The following is a 21255-nucleotide window of genomic DNA, read 5'->3' as shown; positions in this document are numbered from 1 at the left end:
AAGCAGCAGAGTAAGCTCCTTGTCAGCATAATGAGGTACATGCTATCATCAGTGGTGGAAAAAAAGAGGATTGCACATCCACATCCTATCCAGCCAAACAGAGCACATTTCCTTCAGCTAAATTGTACATGACACCAATCTAAATCCAGAATTCCAGTGATATGAATATGAATTTCCTCAGTGCTTGTAAACATCTTGATACAATATTAGTGCCATGCAACTGCAAAACACTTTAAAGGTACGCATGACAGCCTAATGTAAGTTAGACCTGAATACGTTAAACCCTAATGCAGAGCTTTAGTAATTGATTTGGCTGCTATTGGACATCTGGGATTGAACGTAAAATGCTGGTGACTTTTGAATACCAGCTCTGCACCTCTTCTGGTGTTTTCCCAGACTAAAAAAAAAAAAAAACCAAACAAAAAAACCCCAATCCCCTATGAGTATTTTTTAGATTTTCTGAGTCACTGCCCTGCAAGACCTGTTTGTGTACTGTGCAATTAGTGGGGTCCCTTTCCAACATCTTTCTGTTAAATTTAATATTCCTATTTTTCTAAATGGCCTTAATTTGCTACAGCTTGCATTGATGGTATTTATTTTTCAGACCAACCAGGAACACTGTGATCCCTTTAATATTGGATATGTATGATAATAATAGCATAGACCATGAATTTATTTTCACTTTGTATGTTCTACTATCTTAAAATCTGAGTTTTAAAAAAAGATCAAAGAGTATATTAATACCTTTACATTAAAAACCATGTACATTTTACTATCATTCAGCTTATAGCTAAAGGCTGCAATCTTTTATTAAAGCCTTTTATATTTTGTATGACGTCCTAAGGGACCTTTTTAGATGAAAAATGGGTCAAACACAGGGATTTGATCAAACCCTCATTCATTGTTTGCTCTATCAGCTTCTTTTTTTTGGCTCATCTTTCAGCTAGGGCAAAGGCAGACCTTTTCATTTATGGCAAGCTAATGACTGTTTCAGTTTCTGACTTCTAGTGCTCTAGGATGTTACAGTATTTCAGCTGCAAAACTGCAGCTGCCTATATACTTTGGGCAAAAAAGCCATATAAAGATAACTAACTAATTAAATGCCCATTGTTGCATTTGATTTGAGAATTTTTTTAAGACTAAGGGCATTTTTTACATATATATTTTGCAGGATGTAAGTAAGTGCATTTGATTTGAGAATTTTTTTAAGACTAAGGGCATTTTTTACATATATATTTTGCAGGATGTAAGTCCAGAGCTACAAGCTGTTCTGATACTATCCATATAAATTAACAAATTTTGGTCTTAAGCTAGCAAAATACTTGAACATAAAATTAACAGAACAGGCACATGATTGAGTTGGGGTTGTTTTCATGCTTCTTATCTGAAATGCCTTGCTGATTTACCTTGTTATGCTTGATTAAAACCCCTTTGAGTCCAGCTATCTGTCCCTAGTACATTAAAATAATATAGTATGTATGGACAATGTAAAGTTGTGAAATAACAATAGGCTGTGAAATACATTGCCATAGACATTTGTGTAAATCTTTATGCTCATTCAATGAGAAAAAGCTTATGGGAAGATAAATCTGTTCAGCATTACAACATCCATTGAAACCTTTCATTTGAGTAATCTGTCTCACCTGTTTGAAGGTGTTAAAGTACTAAAGGAAATAGCACATGTATTTTCTTTATTTTTGTTGTGTTCTTTTTGACTCTGCCATTGGTGAAGTTCCTGGCTATGAAGAGCTTTGGGCTATCTACAACCATTTGTACATATGAAATGCTGCTCATGTTTTTAATATGATGAGATTTTTATATTCTGACCTAAGTGAAATGCACTTATATAATGATATGTGCAGCAGTAGCATACGAATAATTTGGAATTACATTTATTTAGTTACTTTTGTTGACATTTGAGCTGTAATGCCCTCAATCTTGAGCTTGGTTTTGCAGTTTGAGAACATAGAAGACACAAGGCAGACAGTATGCCAGTGGGCTTACAACCCAGCTTGTAAGTGTAAGGACTACATGGTTTTATTATTGCAGGCAACAGTTGGCACATTTAACATTAAAAAATCTGGTTTTTTTTTTTTCAGTTCCTGTTGGAACCCAAGAGATTCTAAATCAAGTATAATGTTTTGGGGTTAACTCAAACAATTTTGTCTTGCTGTCCGAGTATACCTGATACCTGTTCTCCACATCTGAACTGCTGATAAGCTTAAAGTGGGACAGCAAGGGAATCTAGATTATTTTGCTCTGAAGTGACTTAAGTTATGCAACTCTGACTGGAGAGCCTTCTCAGTCTCCGAACACATTGCTGCTTCTCACTCTTTCTTTGGACCTTGACCTTTATGACTGGAAGCTCTGTGTACACTTGCTCAGATTTGCAGTTCTGGAAAATTATAGCCTAATTCTTCTACCTTGGATCAGGTGGCTATACTCATAATGGTAAGTGGAGGTACTTGGGAGATCCATGGAAGGTTTAAAGGTACTTTGTGAATAAGTTGGCTACTCAAGCAATGAACTTCACAACACATGCATAATCTGGCTTTTGCATTGTTTGTTTATTGTTGGGAGGGTTTTGTATATGTAAAATTAGGTTCTCCATTATGCTCCTTGTTCAGGTAGACATACCTGATTTCTATGCACTTGCATGCATTGAGCCTTATTGGGCTACATGCTGGTTTTTATCTTTTCATGTAATTCAAATTTAATCTAGGAAGGAGAAGCACTCAGACAATGCAGCAGGACCTTAATAAATACATGGATCATGCCTAGAATTCAAGAAAATACAGCAAAGGTGGTGAACAGTTCCCTATACTCACCCCTTAGGCAGGAGGTGTGAAGAGGTGCATGACAGAGTGTTTTGGCTGTGCTTATTTGATATATAGCTCTAGGGACTGTAGCCAGCTGATACCTATTAGTGTCCTTCATCTAAAGTCTCATCTAAATAACATCAGGGTATAGAATGGTTCAGAGAGTTTCTTTGGATAGCTTTCCTCTTGGCCATTAGTGTGCCAAGAGAAGATCTGCAGAGCTGAAACCTCACATTTAATTTTTTTTTTTAATTTTGAAAATCCAAGAAGTTTGCATAACATATTAAAGATGGACAGAAAGGTGACAGCAGTCCCTCTTACACAATTTTTGGGTTGCATGGAAAGTAGAACTGTCAGAAGTGCTTTTGCCTGCAATATTTTCACTCTGTTTGGAGTAACCAGCAGACTCAGACAAGCAGCAGAGACTTTGCATGATCTACAAGTATCGGCCTCCGAGCTTTCTAGAGCTCATCTGTTGTTACTTTACTTATAATGACTCATTCCTGTATGTAAAAAAATAAAATCCTTAAGTGACTGCACGATTCTAATCTTACCGCTCACTGTAATTTTAATACAAAGTAAGTGAGGACAATTACAGCACTTATCACCCATCCTGTCACTTACATAATCTCATATCTTATGGTGTAGGTCAAAAAAAGAGTGCTTTTGGCTTAGGTGGATTTCATATCACACTAATTTATAGTACAAGGAACATTACTATGTATAGCCTGACAGAGCCCTGCAAATTGTTTTGTACGGCATCACTTTCTTTTGGATCAGATATCTGTTTTCAATTTGCATAGAGAACACCTCATCTAAATTTATTGCACTGGAGACAAGTGAGCCAGACATTATCATGACTATACTGGGTGCATGTCTCTGCCTACTGGTTTAGAGGGAACATAAATTAATTTGCCATTATTAATCTTATCTTGGGAGGCTAAACAGGATTTCATTCTAGTATTACAAACAGTTTGCTGCATCAGGTTTACTTACAGTTTTATGGATACATTATACAGTATGTTGCATATAGCACACAACAGCCTGCTTTGATTGTCATTATTCTTGGATTTGAGTAGCTCACTGTCAAGTTAGAAAGAAAAGTTCAAAGAAAGAAAAAAATTATATGGCCTTTATGATAGTACCAGACACCTCTGCTAAGAGCTTTGCTTTGTCTCCAGATCTGCCAGTGCCAAATTCTGCAAAGGTCTTTCTGCATCATGGCTTTCTTTTCCTCATCCACTTGCTCAACTTGGGCTGTACTCAGGTTACAGCCTGTATACTGAGTCTAACTTCTTGCCAGCCACCTTTTGTGCAATTTACTCTCTCTTTAAAACACAAACATTTATTTTTTGTATCTTCCTGGCATGCCTATTTCCTCTTTTAAACTGCCTGCTCAATTCTTCCTCCATTCTTTATCTATATATCTGAGGAATGAACAACATTTCTTCTCTTTGTGTCTTCACCCTTCCTCTTTTTGGTGCAATCCAAAACCTACTTGTAACAGATGCCTCCTAATGTATGTTTCACTAACAAGTATCTCTGAAATGTCTTTCACTGTCTGGAAATTCTGTTTTAACAATGCTCTTCCCGGGAGGTCTATTAATCCAACAGTAATCCAGTAGACAAAACAGCCAAAATAATACCCAGCATTTTAAACATTTTAATTCTCCAGGTAGACTATAGCTTTATTCTGCTACTTTATTCTTTAATTACATGTTGATTATTTTAAGACTATCTCAGACAATATAATACGCTTAATGTCAAGTGTTTGTGCAGCATGGAGTGGTTAGATGGGACCAAAATGCTCCAGAGGTGAAAGCCACACAACGCTCACAAAATCAGATGTGTCTTTTTACAGAGTTGGTGCCTAAATGGTTTTATGTAACAAAATTTATACAAATGTATTTTCCATCCAAATTCACACAGGCAACTGAACCACTTAATTTTACTTTTCATTTGCAAAACTTTGCCAATAACCTGAAATTTTGTCATCTAGTATTAAATTTTTTCAACTGATGATTAAAGATCTGCTTAATATTCTAAAAAACACTTTTACTTAACAATTATTTCAAATTAGGTTCAGTAACATTTAAAAATTTTTATTCCTTCTTGTACCATAGCTTGTCTCTTCTATTATTCTACTTTCATTTTTACTGGAATTACTTTCCAGTGCTTCTCTTTATGAAATTACCTAAAAGCATTTTGCATGATAAACATGGGTTCACTTTTTATATCTTTCTTTAGTTTGTAGAACAACTGCTTTCACTGACTTTTAAAATACAATTTTAGTAGTGGGCCGATTCGTCAGCTATTTCAAAGAAGTCCCGAAAACTTTAAGTATATCCTGATGGACAAAGAGTAAGAAGTGATATTCAGTGGTTTTGAGGTATTCTTTAAAAGGTTTTTCTTGTTGAGTTTTGTTTTGAAATTGAGAGATAATTTAAGTCAGTGCATTGTTCAACTATCACAGTTTTCTTCAAATCTTAATTATTGTATTAAATAAAAACAGTAGACATTTAATTAGATGTAATGAGGTTTTGCTATAGCGACTCCTAAGGAAACAAGCAAAACAGGTATGTAAACAGTATTATTACCTTCAATTAGACCAGCATATATAGTTGCAAATTTATACCCTCTGTAATTACCCAAAGAAGGACTTCTGTGTATGAATGCTTGATAGTTTTATCAATTATGGGATTTAGCCTAACAAAATGTGTTTTAGTACCTATAAACCTGTTCTTATCTCCATAGATACACGACAGGGCTGTATACCATTATTCTGCTGTAAATATATGCTGGACTTCAGCAAAGATTTGAATATTGACTCTCATAAGATACAATCTTCTGGACAAGATGTCCAGCACACAGCTGGATAACCGTGTTCTGCGATGGGTGAGCAACTGGCTCATGGGTTGGGCACAAAGGGTTATAGGGAATGGGATGACATCAGGCTGGTGTCCAGTCACTAGTGGGATTCTGCAGGGCTCCGTCCTTGCCCTGTGCTTTTCAACATCTTCATAAAGGACTTGGACACAGAACTGGAAGGGATAGTATGTAAGTAAGATAAGTAAGTTTGCTGAGGACACTTAATTGGGCGGTGCTGTCGACTCCCTTGAGGGCAAAGAGGCCCTGCAGAGACCCCAGCAAATTCGAGGGCTGGGCAATCACCAATCATATGAAGCTCAACAAGGACAAGATTCTGCACCTGGGATGGGACAACCCTGGGTGTACGGACAGACTGAGGAATGAGAGGCTGGAGAGCAGCACTGTGAAAAGGGACCTGGTTGATTGTAGGTTGAACATGAGTCAGCGGTGCCCTGGCAGCCAGGAGGAACAACCCTGTCCTGGGGGGCATCAGGCACAGCATCGCCAGCCAGGAAAGGGAGGGGATTTTCCTGCTCTGCTCTGGTTTGGCCCCACCTTGAGTCTTGTGTGCAGTTTTGGGCACCACAATAAAAAAAAGACATTGAGCTACTCGAGACCATCCAAAGGAGAGCTGTGAAGATGGTGGAGGGTCTGGAAGAGAAGCCGTATGAGGAGCAGCTGAGGTTTTTGGTTTGTTGAGCCTGGAGGAGACTGAGGGGAGACCTTATTGTGGTCTTCAATATCCTCATGAGGGGAAGAGGAGGGGCAGGCACTGATCTCTTCACTCTCATGACAGGGACAGGACTTGAGAAAACAGCATGAAGCTGAGTCAGGGAAGGTTTAGGTTTGGTATCAGGAAATGGTTTTTTAGCCAGAGGGTGGTGGGGCACTGGAACAGGCTCCCCAGGGAAGTGGTTGCAACAATATCTTGAGTTCAGGAAGCATTAGGAAAATGCTCTTAGGCGCATGGTGGGACTCCTGGGATGCCCTGTGCACGGCCAGGAGCTGGACCTGATGGGTCCCTTCCAACTCAGCATATTCCATGCTTCTGTAATATTTTGTCTTTATATCTTGGTTCTTGGTTCATACTTCCTTGCACACACATTGATTGAGGGATGCACGAATAAGCTCGGGCATATTATGAGCATTGTACATGTGGGGTTTTGTTCAGTGGATTTTTGGCTTAATTATTTTCTCCCCTATAGTATGAAGGGATTATTTTTTCCCCTTTTATGCTTTCCTGATCTTTTAGTTGGTGGTCTAACATTAGGCAGATAGATTATCTGCCAGTGATTTTAGACATTTTGAGAGTGTTTTTTTCTCTTTCACATCCTGGATTTATATATTCAGCTTTGATCCCCATTACATACTTATACATTTGCCTAAGGAATATTTGAGATTTTTTATGGTCTGCCCCTGTTTTAGGATCTTGCAGTTTGCTTCTATAAGAAGATAGAAGCAGAAATTTAATTCAGCATTGAAAAGTTCATGTACTGAAATTTTGGCTACTTTAAGGTGCGACTTCCATTTATCATAGAAACAGAACACTGGATAAAAAGGTGTGGTGTAAATGTTTACTGACATCTCTTTTAGATAGATGTATCAAAGATTGATAATCAGCAAGGACATGAACAAGCTACGTAGGTCATCCAAGCCTTTGTAACAATATAGTCATGCTTTGGCCTGTGCCACAAATATTATTAGAGAAAAGAACCTTATTAACCATGGATTTAGAGATTGTTGTTTTTGCTATTTTGCTATCTAGGAAATTGCACAGAGGCAGGTCATCTTAGTAACATGAATCTATTCGTTCTAGTCTCAGAGGGTGAAAACAAATTTGATTTACTAAATTCAAGAGAACCTTTGAAATACTCTGAACAAGACTCTTCTGTGAACAACAGTCTAACAATTATCAGTATATAACAGCAAGATCAGGTATTTGGGGCCACCTGTGCTTGAACATTAATTAAGAAAGATAGCATGGCTTATAAAGCGTGAGCTCTGGTATGGTTTTAACCTTGTGCTGTATAAGCTAGGCTATCACTCGGGGTCAGCCTTTGAGGGAAGCTGGGGTGCCCAAGCCACAGTTCCATGAGGATCCCTTGGACACTGGGCTTGGGCAGGTCCACAGAAGCTGTAGACAGTTTTAGATAGCAGTCTGGTTTTCCTTCATCTTGGAACCTTTCTCACTCTTGCTGTTTGCCAAAAAGATTAATTTCTTGTATGTCAAATGTAGAGACTAAAACCTAACTGATCGTACCTTATATACAGGGAAGAATAATCTGGTGTATTTTTCAGTCTGGAATTTCAGTTCTGGGAGAAGGAGGGTTGTCTTGCCTCTCAGAAACATTTTCAAGTGCTTCCCTTCTGAAGTTGTTCATCTAACATTCTGAGATTGATGCATTTTTCACTGAGCAGCGTTTTGGATCTTCCTGCAAGGCACTGGCTACCAACCAGCACTAAATATATGATAATGGTCTGGCAGAATCAATGCTCTGCTGCTGTTCTTGGCACAGTGGAGTGAATAGTACATGGCAAAGATTAAATTTCTCATGTGTCTCCCAGTTGTGGGTGTACTCAGGACTGATGCACATTGAGGTAGGAAAGTATCATTGCAGGATTTTGAAGCTGTAAAACTCAGACTATGGAGAAAACTGATGCGAGTCACTGAAGTATTCAGTGAAGAACCACATGGGGATTCTTCCTTGGTAAACACTGCTTTGGAGTTGCATAAATGGAGGGAAATAATACCTAAAATTCTGATTGGTTATTCCATATGGGAAAACAATGATACTGCTGCTGAGTTATTTGAAAGCAGGATCAGAGTCTTAAATTATTTTAAGGAAATATTTCTGTGATCCAGTGAACAAAGCTATGGACAAAACTTAAGAACCCTATTCTGATCTCCAAACTGTGAGTGCAACAGTTGGTGCTGGTTCATGCTTAACCCTGCATTTTCTCTACTTCTTCAAAGAAAGAAAGCAAGCAGAAATCTCACTTAAGAACTGGATATTCCATTGGATAATTCTCTTGTAAAAGGTTGATCTGACCATTGTCTTGCTGTCTGTTATTGGTTTGCCTGCTGCTTTCCAGATAAAACATTATAGCATAAAGCAGAAGCCTGAGTTGGATCAGGACCAGCTTTAAAATTCTAAGAATATGAAGGTGGTTTAAAGCTGCCAACCTCTTCTTTCTTGCCTTACACATAATCCCTCTCCATCTACACAAACTATTAAACTTGTTCCCTAAGTGTCCAAGCTTTAGTTTGTTATTGTAAAATTTATATACATTTAAATTATCTAAGGCACATTTTAGGACTGAAAGCTTTTTTGTCACCTATGTGTTCTAAAGGTGACAAATCTCTATCATTCTATCCAAAACATCACAATTTAAATTGCTCTACACCCACTGTAATGCTTTCTTGAGTTATTTCTAATAATGGTCAGGTTTATGAGATAATATGATATTATTGGATGGTTTCTAGCTGTTTTGTGTGCTTTATACATTTGACACCTGAAGAAGCAGCAATTCATTTACACAGAAAATGCTTCCCCACAGGCAAACCAGAACATAGCCACAGCCATACATAGAAGTGTGTTGGTGGATCGATAAGGTTTCAGTGCCACTGCCTTTGAAATGTGTGTGTTCCTAAGCACGGATTTCTGAGTCAAACAAGAAGCATTTTATGGTTAGAAGGGGTTTATGGTTTATTTCTTAATAACTGTCCTGGCTTTCTGCATACAGTAGTCAGGCTTAGCTTCGGCATCAAATAGGGCAACTAACAGAGAGGTGATGTCTCAGTTGAAACACAGTTGTGGCAATTCATGAACAGAAGGAAAGTATGTGCCCCTGGCACACTGAACACCATTTTCCTTAACAAGGTGCACCTTTTATTCATTGGGAGTACACCAGGACAAGGTAAATTGCATTCCATCAGGATCGATATGTCTGCCTGAGCTTCAGGCTACTGAGACATGGGAGCCTGGGCTAACTCCTTTAAAGTTGGGGTAGCTGCTGTCTGTAACTTGTTCTGCACTCTTTGATGTAGATGTCTTCTAGGAGTGCTGATGTGCCTATTTTCTAAGGTCTTCCTTGGCTCTTTACAAGCAGCTTACTGAACAGTTTCAGTTTAATCTTGTGCTCTTCAGACAAAAGCAAATGAAAAATCTCACAGGTTTCATTATAGTTAAAGTTTTTGAGTGCTTTTTTTTTTTGGTATTGACATTTTGGTACTTGTAAACAAATGTACAGTGGAAAGATGAAGCAAGTGGAAGTATGGTGTGCACATGCAGTAGCATCCTGCATTAGCCATTAGAATATCTGTATTCACATTAACATGGAAAGGTCAGCTGAATCAATTGTACCTTTATACATAGATTTCAAATGTATATCCTCAGATACACTGCCTAGTGACATTTTAGTAACAACCTGAGCTTTTTCTTGACCACAGCATGGAAGTAAAAGCAAATATTTAAAAAATGTTGGAAGCAGAAGCTGTATGAGAATAAGAGTGAGACACAGACAGCTCTTCTTATCTCCTTCATGTACTGAAGACTACTTTTCATTTTTCTTTTTGTGTTGATGCTGATTGGCAAGATGCTGCTTCCTTGTATACTCTGATGTTTCTGGCTTATTGCATTCCCTGGGAGTGAAACGTGGAATTTACAGTAACAAGTCTAGAATCAGAAAGCACCCAAAGGCTTCCTAATCATCAGGTTTCCCATAACCCAGACTTTTCTTGCAAAGAATCTAAATAATGGTTTTAAAAGTTTGCAATATGCTTTTATGAGCTTTTGGTGTACTCCTGAGGGATGAAGCAAGACTTTGGAAGAGGTAAATTTGTCAAGTAAAACCTGTGAAAAACTCTGCAATGATGTAAGGGGAAGTGTATACATACAAGTGAGTCCAAAGATAGAAATTTCAGAAGGACTGTAAATAAAATAAGGATTTAATATCCTTTATATAAAATTGTTTTGATAGCTGTCTTTCTTCTTGTCACTGCTCACAGCAATGTTTCCTCTTGGAGTGAAATTCATCTCAGTACCAAAATCCAGGGTACTCAGTACCAAAATTCCACATCACTTGGGGTTTTGTGCAGATAAGCTGTAGAGATTCTGTGACTTGTATGGTTTGCTCTGTTACTGATTGGAGGCCCCAAGGCAAGTGTCTATAAACTGATCTTGCCCGTAGTAAGTCCCATAGCTGGGACAGGATAGGTCAAGGCTCAGCAGTGCTTAAATGCTTACTACATTTAAGTAGTCTGGAGGCTTCAGTATGCCTCTAAAAACGTTAGTGAGGAATTAAGTTATATATCAAAATGACCTACAAGAGAAGGAGGAGAATATGTTCTCAATAGCCCTTTTTTTTATTTTTTCTTGTGGGAAGTAGACATCATCTGACTCCTTAATGAAGTCAACTTCAGTACACAGGGAAAAAAGAACTTAAAAGATACAAATCAAGTTGAATTATTGTGATTATTTAAAATACTGTAATGAAATATTTCAAGTGCATGTATATTCCATGTATATCTTTAAAAAACAACATAACCAAAGGGAAAGTACTTCCTGTGTCTCAAAGGACATTTAAAAGAAATTCTGTCAATCAGTAGACTTTGTGTAAGTATAAATATATGCCTTTTGCACCCCAGAGACACAGATTAAGAAAAACAGAAAATCATGTTTTCAAATGTCAGAATGTGGGAAATATATGGAAATTTTATTCAGCTCCTCAATGAATCTATAGTTGGATTAACACTTGACATAGTTTCCCCCTACACCATATGTGTATATATGTGGTTCATACATGCACTTATACACAATTGTTCAGTGGTCACCATGAGGATAATTGTTCAACATTTGCATGTTCTGAATCATAGGGTACATATCCCCAAGCCTTATTTACTTTGCCATCCAGACCCTGCAGAATACAAAATTACTGATTTCCTTGTGTTCCCCTTTGTTACATGCTTTAGATGTAGTCTTAAACTACTTCAACAAAACCCAATGAATTTCTCTTCACAGCAATGTCAAGATTTTCTGTGTTTCTCCCTTCTTATCCCTATTCAGTGCAGAATTTAAAAACAAAAGTTTTCACTAATTTTGAGTGTCAAACTGATTTTCCATCAGTTTCAGTATTACTACAGTACTTCCTGAATGCAAAGCTCAGTTCATGTTGATTTGAATATTCATCATAACAGTTTTATAAACATTTGAGCTGCAAATCACTGGACTCCAGAGAGTTTTTTGCGCCATATGCTTATTTTATTCTTATACTGGAGCTGAGACATCTGTTATGGGTCAGTATTAGGGTCACCAGAGAGAAGATCCACCTGATTTGGTATCACCATTCTTCTTTTCCAAAGGACAAAACCGACTCATTCACAGTGCTTGGTCTTTTTCTAATGAAAGACTGTGGGTCATTTTGGCCAGAAGGAACAGGGCAGGGAGAAGAAAAGGAAAAGGAACGTGTTGGCATGTATGTGTCGTATAAGGCAACATAGAAATTGCAATGTTTCTGAGCTATGTTGCACAGTACACCTTTATTTTATTTCCTTCCTTTTGGAGTGCTTTACTTTCCAGTCTTAACCTTTAACATGATTTCATGTGAAGTTTTTTACTTTTTTGGAGTGAAGAGTAAAAAAATGAAAAATTCCATTATGTGAAACTGCACTGGTCTCCACATGGGACTTTGAATTATATAGCTCTGCTTGATGTAACTCAGCAAGCTGATAGGCTGTTTTTCAGGTAGACTATCTACTATAGAGAAGCCATAGGATTTCAAGCTGTACTACTTGCTGACAGCAGAACAATATTGAGACTCATGAAGGTGGGGTGCAGACGTGGTGGACTTTTGTCATGCACCTATATTCTTCACCAGGACCCTGCATTTGCCTTTGCTGAGGTTCAGGCTGTTCTTCTCTGCCCAGAAGCAGTGACTGGCCATGGTGGTTGTCCATGAGCGCTCAAGGACAAGTCAACCTTACATCACATTGTTTCTTGAGTGGTAGAATTACTCACCTCAATATTATACAACTGCATGCAAAAAACCCCCAATAACAAACCACCCTAACCCCCCCAACCAAACAAAACAACACAGCACACCCCCCAAAAAACCCCCCAAACAAACAAAAAGCAACCCCCCGAAATTCTTAAATTAATGTACAAAGTCAAGCAGCTGCTGTCGGGTGGCTGCCATGTCTAAGGAGTATCTGGACTGTAAACAAGGTGATACTGATGTAGATTAATGTAGTGCACTGTGTGCATTAAATTTATGTAGTTTTGAGCTTAGAGTTATGTATTTACAAGCTTCATTGGCATCGCATTAACTTCATTTCCTGTTTCTAGGACTATTTTCTGGAAGTTTTTGTGAGCTGTTCAATGTCCTCCTTGTGCTACCTTAAGAATTTGAACAGAGCTATAAAGAAAGAAGCCAAAATCCTTCTTCCCTCAGGAAACACACTTTGTTTTCTGGGCAGCTACGTTGACCTCTTAGAATTCCCACTATTTTCAGTTATTGAATGATATTACCTAGTTTGGTGTCTATAACCTACACTGACATTGAATTTTAATGCTGGCCCACTTAAATATAGGAGTTGCTTGAAACAAATCTAGTCCAGAAGAGCAGTTAACATGGCAGCTATTCTGAACAAAATTTGGGTTGGGTGAATTTATGATAGTATGGCAATGGGACCACACAAATATAATGGGTAAAGCTAGGAAGATTAAAGATCACTAGAAAATTATGATTGAAATGTGAACAGTTGCTGAATGTCCAGAATTGTCCAACACATTCATTAAGAAAAATAATAATTATTTGAATCTTCTGGAAGCTAATTCTTTCTAACTAGATTTTGTGTGAAAACTATATATTAAGTAGAATACCAAAACTTTAAAGCAGCTGCAGTACACAGTCGGGAAGGTAATAAAGGAATGAACTGAAATAAAATCTTTCCAAACAGTACCTCTAGACTGGTTACCATAGGTTTCTCCCCCCAGGAGCTTATAATTGGGACATTGGAAGGTTTTGTGACTGTGATCAGTCATTCATGGGCTGAGGGTCTGTGATTGTTTCTAAGAAAATTTCAAAATAGGAAAGGCAGAAGAAAAGTTAATATATGTTCCACAACATTCTATATATATGAATAGTTTTTGAAGTAAGCTGCATCTTCTCTGGAAAATCTAGTAGACTTCAAAATTTTAAAAGTTGAAAACCACTGAACTTCAAAGTTGTGAGGAAAGAAAGATATCTGGTGGTTCTTAATGATTACAGAACCTTTAATTACTTTTGACAATTTATATTCCCTAAAATTGTGTTAATGATTTTAGTCCTTTCTTCCTTCCTGAACCATGGAATGTTTCTCTAAATAGATGAATATTTCTGATGTTCTTATATTTATTTTTCTTATCAGAAGAAATGCTCCATAGAAAATCTTCAAAAAGTGGGAAGATTTGTGCAAACAGTAAGGTAAACAAACTTTGGCAGTAAGAGATACTTACAATTTATTCATAGTAATTTATGTCCTATTATTAAATTTCCATATGTAGCATATCAAGAGCATTCTATGATATGCTTGAGATATTTAACATTGCTTGGTTTCAGATAATTCAATAGAGTCATAATTTTTGATTATGCCTTCCTTATAGAGAAGTGAGCTACCGGAAGATTACATAAAATATTATTTATTCTTCCCTGTTTTAACTGTCATGGCAGCTAAATGCAGTATAGAGTTTGCTTAATTTTTTCTTTTTGGAGACTGAACTTGCTTTATTTTGCCATAAAGGTACAATTCTTAGGTGGTGCTTGTTCCTTCATTGAAGCTACCTTGAATCGAGTACAGCTTCAGCAAGATCTTAGGATTATTCATAGGACTTCTCAATTCAAAAATGTTTTTCTGCTAGAGGAAATGTTATCTTTGATAAAAGGCATCTAATCATCCTTGTTTATTGATGGTGACAGCTTTTTCTTTCAACAAGCAAGCAAACAAAACCACAGCAAAGCTAAACAAGCCACACACAGAAGGTCCAACTGAAGTGTTCTAAAATACTCTAGAATTGCTTATTGTTGGATTCAATTTCTGTGTGTAATAATAGCACATTTTTCTTGTCTTTAAACTTAAACTGGTGTATTGTTGCTCTAATTATTTATTATGTATTGTCTTCTAGGACAAAATGCATAACTCTTCTTCTGCTTTCATGGATTCCTATTATGTTTCCACTTAACAATATTTGCCAGCAGGAAACAATGATAAAACATATTCATGATTACTTTGATCTTTCTCATCTCTATCTGAATAGTCTTGGTTTTGATGTTGTCCTGCTGTTTATTTACTTGCTCACACAGCCTAGGAAAATAAAAAATAGAATCAATACTTTAGAGTCTCCTATCAGCTGTTGCTAAAGCATTTATGAGCAATTCTTGCTCTTTTCTCAGGCCCCCTGTTCTGTTTAGCATCATCAGTCCTCCCTTTTGGTACTGATTAGTGTACTTCTACTTCAGAAACAGAGTGCTCCATTTATCTTTCTGCAAGGTTCTCACTCTTGGTTGTTTGACATTAAAATACATGTTTTTTGGATTAAAATGATAACAACCACTGTTACTTCTACCTCTCTCATGTGTTGTTACTGCCTCTGACACACCAAGTTAGAAGCTACTATAAAAAACAGGGGATAAATTCCATCATGTGCCTGTTTAATGCTGCATTCTGTACCTTAATCAAATATTGGAAAGCAGTTGTGCCAGTGCTGGTGTTTAACTGCATTTAGGGAGAATTTAAGTGAGCATTATCTTCTCTCTATTTCACGGTCCAAGTTCAACTCTATGCTTCATGCATTAGCCAGAAAGATTTTTTTTTAACAAATATATTTGGCTATTATTTTAAAGACGTTCAGTGGAGTGTACAAAATGAAAAACAAATTAAGGTGTATGGAAACCCATGAAGCTGAATGGGATTCATTTGCCAATATCAACATATATTCAGAGTATCTTGGTCTCCTTTGAATATTGCCTCATGTGAGTAATTACCTTAACTCAGCCTTTTCAGTGAGTTAACTGCCAAGGCAAAATCAACAAGGAATGTCTTGTGCATTCAAGATGGAACTACAGACTGGTTATTTTTAGTATTGTTATTGAAATTGAATTTTCATCCCAGCAGCTAAAAAAAGCCCACAGAAGGAGGAAGCTGTAGTGTTTCATGGACTGGTTTGCAGAGCAGTGCTCCTGGTACATTTCCAATAAAGTGAAGTAATAATTTATTTTTTAAGTGGTTTGAACTTACCGACATTCTGCAACCTATCTCTATTTCATGTCCTGCCACTTCTAAGAAGTAGACCTGAACATCATTCACCACTCCCTGTTCAAACAAAAAGCCCGAATCCAATTTATTAGAACAGAATGATGATAGCCTTTAATTTCTCTATGGAGATATTATTGTTAATTAAATCAAAGTCCTTTCCATATGCAGTGCTAACAGTCCTAGCCCGGCATCCATTCTCCAAACAGTGTATGACATTGATGGACTAGCTTAATTAAAGTGTGAGCATTAGAGAAGGAATGTGGAGAGCTGGAGTGATCTTTACCAACCCACCTTTAAAAATTGCAATAAATATTTAAAAATGAAATGTTCATAACTTTTGCTGAGGATACCCATTAATGAGACTGGACGGAAATTCAAGACAATTATTCAAAGTAAGGTTGCTTTTGGTTACACCATGGCTTTTATTTTCTTTTCAATTATGTTATACTGTCTTACAGACAGATTAAAACCAGAATGCAACTAGTGCAAAAACCACTTTTTCCACAGCTAACAGTGAGGTGGGATTCCTTCTGTAATTTGACATTTTCTTGCAGTTCTTGTTTTTTAAGGTAGCAAACATTTTTATACAACACGGACAGTATTTAGATGCACACAGTAATTGCTGTTAAACTGCACTAACTCCTAAAGCAAAGCATCAGGACTTTAAAAATACACATAAATAGCTCTAATAAGCTGAATTACTTCCCCCAAATGTTAAAACAGTGGTTGGGGATTGATCTATTGATTGACACTTCTAAATTGATATGCTGGGAACTGTATAGTCAAGGAAGGAAGTGTCAAGACTCATTATGAAACATTTTTTTAGTGGTGAGATATCTTTGACTTGGGCCCTTACTGTTTGATTTATAATTTTAAGTTTGTTACTTCATCAGTGTCATGTTTGAATATCTTTCACAATATCTGCAAATTCAAGACCAAAGTTTAGGAGACATTGTCAAAATTCTTCCATCTTTAAGAACATCCATCTTAAATACTTTTTAATCAGTTCTGTTCTGAGGCTGAACTGTTAATTTTATATCAGTGAAATATATGCATGATTGGAATTTTTGAGATTTATCTTCTTAGTATTTACTTTACAAATTTTTTTTTTTTTACTTTTGTGTATTTTAATAGTTCATGTGGCTTCAGATTTTTATTCAGATTCAAGAGGCTTCTGCTTGATTTTGCTAGAGTAGAATTGAACTGATAATATCAATTTTTTTTTTGTAAGAGCTACATTTAAATGTGACTATTTAACTTACACTGGAAATAATTAAATTACTCAGACCACATGACATAACTTTGGTGGAATTGAAAAGTGCTAACTTATTAACTGCTGCAAGTGCCAGAGTATAAAAGAAAGGGAAGAAACCATTTTAATAGAACATCAACACTGAATGTATGAAAGTGATCCTCAGTCAGTATTTTCTAGAGCCTCAAAAAAGCATTTTTAATGTTAACACACTTTCTCCCATCTGTCCTCCACTTGTTAAAGGTCCCTAAAATGATAATGGAAAAGATGTCTGTGGATGGGATGAGGTAATATATTTAAATCCCTTTTCTCGGAAGATTAGAGTGACGCACAATATTTTAAACCTACTAATCTCTGTGATGAGTGCATATGGAAGTCTTGCACGTCTAATAGTTTTTAATTAATATGCAGTTATCTTTGCACTTGGGAGGATGGTCTAGAGGCTGAGGTACTTAGCTTGAATGCAAAAATCCAGGGTCAGTTTTCAGTTAAGGCACAGATATCCTTTGTGGTACAGGGTTGGTCATCTCCATTTGCCCCTGCCCTTGTTCTCCATCTCTAATGTAAAAATTTTATTTCCCTCCCAGAGCTTTGTAAGTCTAAAGAACTGCTCATAGGTTCTACAGATTTGGATAGTGTGATGGAATATCAAGTATCTGCCTACAAAGACAGATATTATAGTCAGGTGATTTGAGAAAGAATCCACCAGATAACATTAACCACATCACTTAACGGAGGTACTGATGCACCTAGTAATTGTGCAATAAAGTAAAGATCTTTACCAAAATATCCACTTCAAGTATAATAGGGGAAAATCAGAACAATCACCACCAAAACCATCAACTTTTCTTGGTCACTCAGTACAGCTGTGTGCGACCTAATTAAGTGAACACTGCCTGGTAACGTCAGTACCAGATTTAAATGCACAACTAGCCTTTTTTTTTCTGGCTGGTGAATAGACAGAATTAGGCCAGATTCAGGTAAGAAATATTTTCTACAGTATGTTTTCTTATAACGTTTCTAAATGCCAGGAAAGAAAAGAATGATTTTATTTATTCTTTAGCCATAAATACCAACCATAAATGCATTTGGGAACATGAAATAAACACTGCAGGCAGCCACTAAGCTCTTGCTCTGCAGTTCCTGAGCCCTGCAGTTCCTGAGCCCTGCAGTTTCTGCCTGTGGGCATGCTCTTAAAATCAGAAGTCGTGATAATGTCTAAGTGCTAATGACCTGTCCAGAGCCCACTCTTTACAAAAGACTCCAACCTAGAATTTTGAGCAAATGTGCCTCCTTCTTATTTCAAAGTAGATTTTTGTCATTGTTAACTTGAACAGAAGATCCTTCACAGGAATGTTTTGATTTTTTTTTGGTAAACCACTTATGACAGGCAAAATGAGGCAGTGCAGGTTGTCAAGTCTCTATATCCACATGTACATAAATTATGTAATGATATTTTTGCAGAACTCAGAGTCCCTAACCTACGCCTCATTCCTATAGGTTAAAGAGAATTAAAAAGTAGGACAACTGGTATAGTTTCACCTAAGTTCCTATAAAAATTTAGATTTTAGTCCGGTTTTATATGAATTTTTAGTATGTGATGGAAGATGCATAATGGTCTCTTTAATAAAATATATCCATATTGGTAATAATTTTAATTTCAAGGGAACATGATAAAAAATTACTTTGGGATGTTTAAAAAAAATAAAAAAATCACATGCAAACTATTAACTGAACCTTCATCTAAACATTCATATTTTAAACACACAGCTACAGACTTCCTTTCAATCTCTTAAGCTATTTGCAGGTGCTGTGATTTTTCTCTTGCTCTATTATTCCTGAGAAATTGGCTGCGGAGGATGTACTGCATGATACAAGTTTGAAACAGAACTTTGATTTTGCCCCTTTCAGTCAGCCATCTCTGCAATGATGAGATGCATCAGCTTACCACTTATTTTCCTTTGACCTCTATAAGATGCTGTTCTGTGAACAAAAGAACGACGTTTGGTGGTCATGCCTTCTGTGAGTTCCCTATGCTGGAGTTCTGCAGGAGCAAATGAGCTCCACAGCGATTTTCTCAGGAGAATGAACAATAAAAACCTGAAACCCTGAAGCTGCAAATCACACTGAGTACCCTTCAGAGGCAGAGTTTGCAGCCTGGATGGTAATTTGTCTGACATTTCAGTTTTGGAGAGTGACCTTTGTGAACCGTTTCTGCCCGAAAATGGAGTGCAAAAACTGTGATCATTCCTTTAGAAGTGTCTGTCAGACAAATTACAATCCACCTGGCAGACAATTAGGAAACCTTTGGTGTGCTTGCATGTCCAGCTCACATCCAGAAAACCTACTTTGTACACAGTGAAATTCTGCTTTTCACTGAAAAGTTAAAAGATGATGTTTGGAATCTTTTGTGAAGAACTGTTGATAGGCTACTGAATGATGAACTAGATAGGGTTACAACAGCTGGACTAATGATAATATTTCTATGCTTTTTCTGCATTATAGATTATGCTTTTTCCCTCAGCACTAGAGATTCTGGAACATTCAAGAACGCTCATAAAGTCCTGGACTAATGAACACCTCCCTAGAAGTATAACCTTCTGAATTTGCATCACACATCTGTATACTCTAGTGGAGTTATTGGGCTTATTTATTTAGATTATTGCTTTTTTACCATTTTTCTCTTCAGCAATACTTGGCCAAAAGCATTTGCGTTTTTGTTGGTTTTGTTTTGTGTGGTTTTGTTTGTTGTTTCTTTTTGTTGTTTTTGTTGCTGTTTTTGTTTGGGGCTCTGGGGGGTTTTTTGTCTTGTGAATCAGCATTGTTTTTTATACTTAATGCACTGGCTCTTTTAAGACAAGTTAGCAGTGTATTTGCTCTGTTATGTTCCCAAATACAACCCTCCTTACATGTTTCCAGTAACTACAAAGCAAAAATAATCGATTGGCTTCGATATGTATGTCTACAGGGAGATGAGTTAAATCCCATTTCTCCTGTCATTACTGAGGCTCCACTGCCCCTCAGGCATTCATTTGAACTGTTAGAGCATCCAGCACATTGCAATTAGGGTTATTCTGAATATATTAAACAGTAGCTAGAGGTGCTCCTATGAAGGGTTAAAAGGAGATTTGATTGTAAATAGCCTGCAAATGATCTATCAAGAGCTGATTCTTCAGTGAGCTGTTTTCATATACCTGGAATCTGCTTGATTATCAACAAGGTATGATCTGAGCATACAGTTGTATGGCTGGCTATAACCCCTTGAATATAAAATTAAGTTTTTTAAGGTGTAGCAAAGCACATAAGCCCTTGCCTAGCTTTAAACACTCAAGCAGGTACTTTTATGCCACGGCCATCTTACAGGTGCTTTAAGTAAGTATTTTTGCAGAATCAGGTCTGCATGTATTTACATCAGAGTTTCCCTATTTGGATGTAAGCAACAGAGGAACCAAGCAAAATACGGAAATCTGTGCTGAAAAAAAAAATTGTTCTGCATGAAATTGTTAAACAATCAAAACGATAAAACAGGTAATTTTTTTTAATAGCCATTGTATATAAAGAGGAATAGATAAGGAATAAAAAATGTTTTCAGTTAAAAAAGAAGAGAAGAAAGAAAATTAAAAAAGGTTTACATTAAATTGGAAACTTAGTACCATATGCAAGTTATCTATTCACATAGCAAATGTGCTTGAAGCATGATTGTCTAAAAGACTTAAAAATACATGATTGCACTGAAGAAAAAGCATTTATAATTTAAATTAACATAATCAGTGCTTGTACCTGTAAGTAGTCAATTTTGCTTTTAAGTAATTTTAATTATTAAATAGAATTAATCTTACATTGCAGGGAGGTTTCTGTAAAAAACAATGGAGACAAATAAGATTATACATGGTATATTAGAGCTAAGAAAGATTAAGTGTCATTTATTTATTAGATTTCTTTATACCTAGCAGTCTTTAAAAAAATAGTTAAGTCTTCTCTTTGTGAATGACCATCTTTATCATTAGCATTCTGATATGTAGTCT

The sequence above is a fragment of the Corvus brachyrhynchos genome, unplaced genomic scaffold (genome assembly GCF_000691975.1).
Source record: "Corvus brachyrhynchos isolate BGI_N302 unplaced genomic scaffold, ASM69197v1 scaffold105, whole genome shotgun sequence".
NCBI lineage: Eukaryota > Metazoa > Chordata > Aves > Passeriformes > Corvidae > Corvus > Corvus brachyrhynchos.
This window is presented reverse-complemented; position numbering follows the sequence as displayed.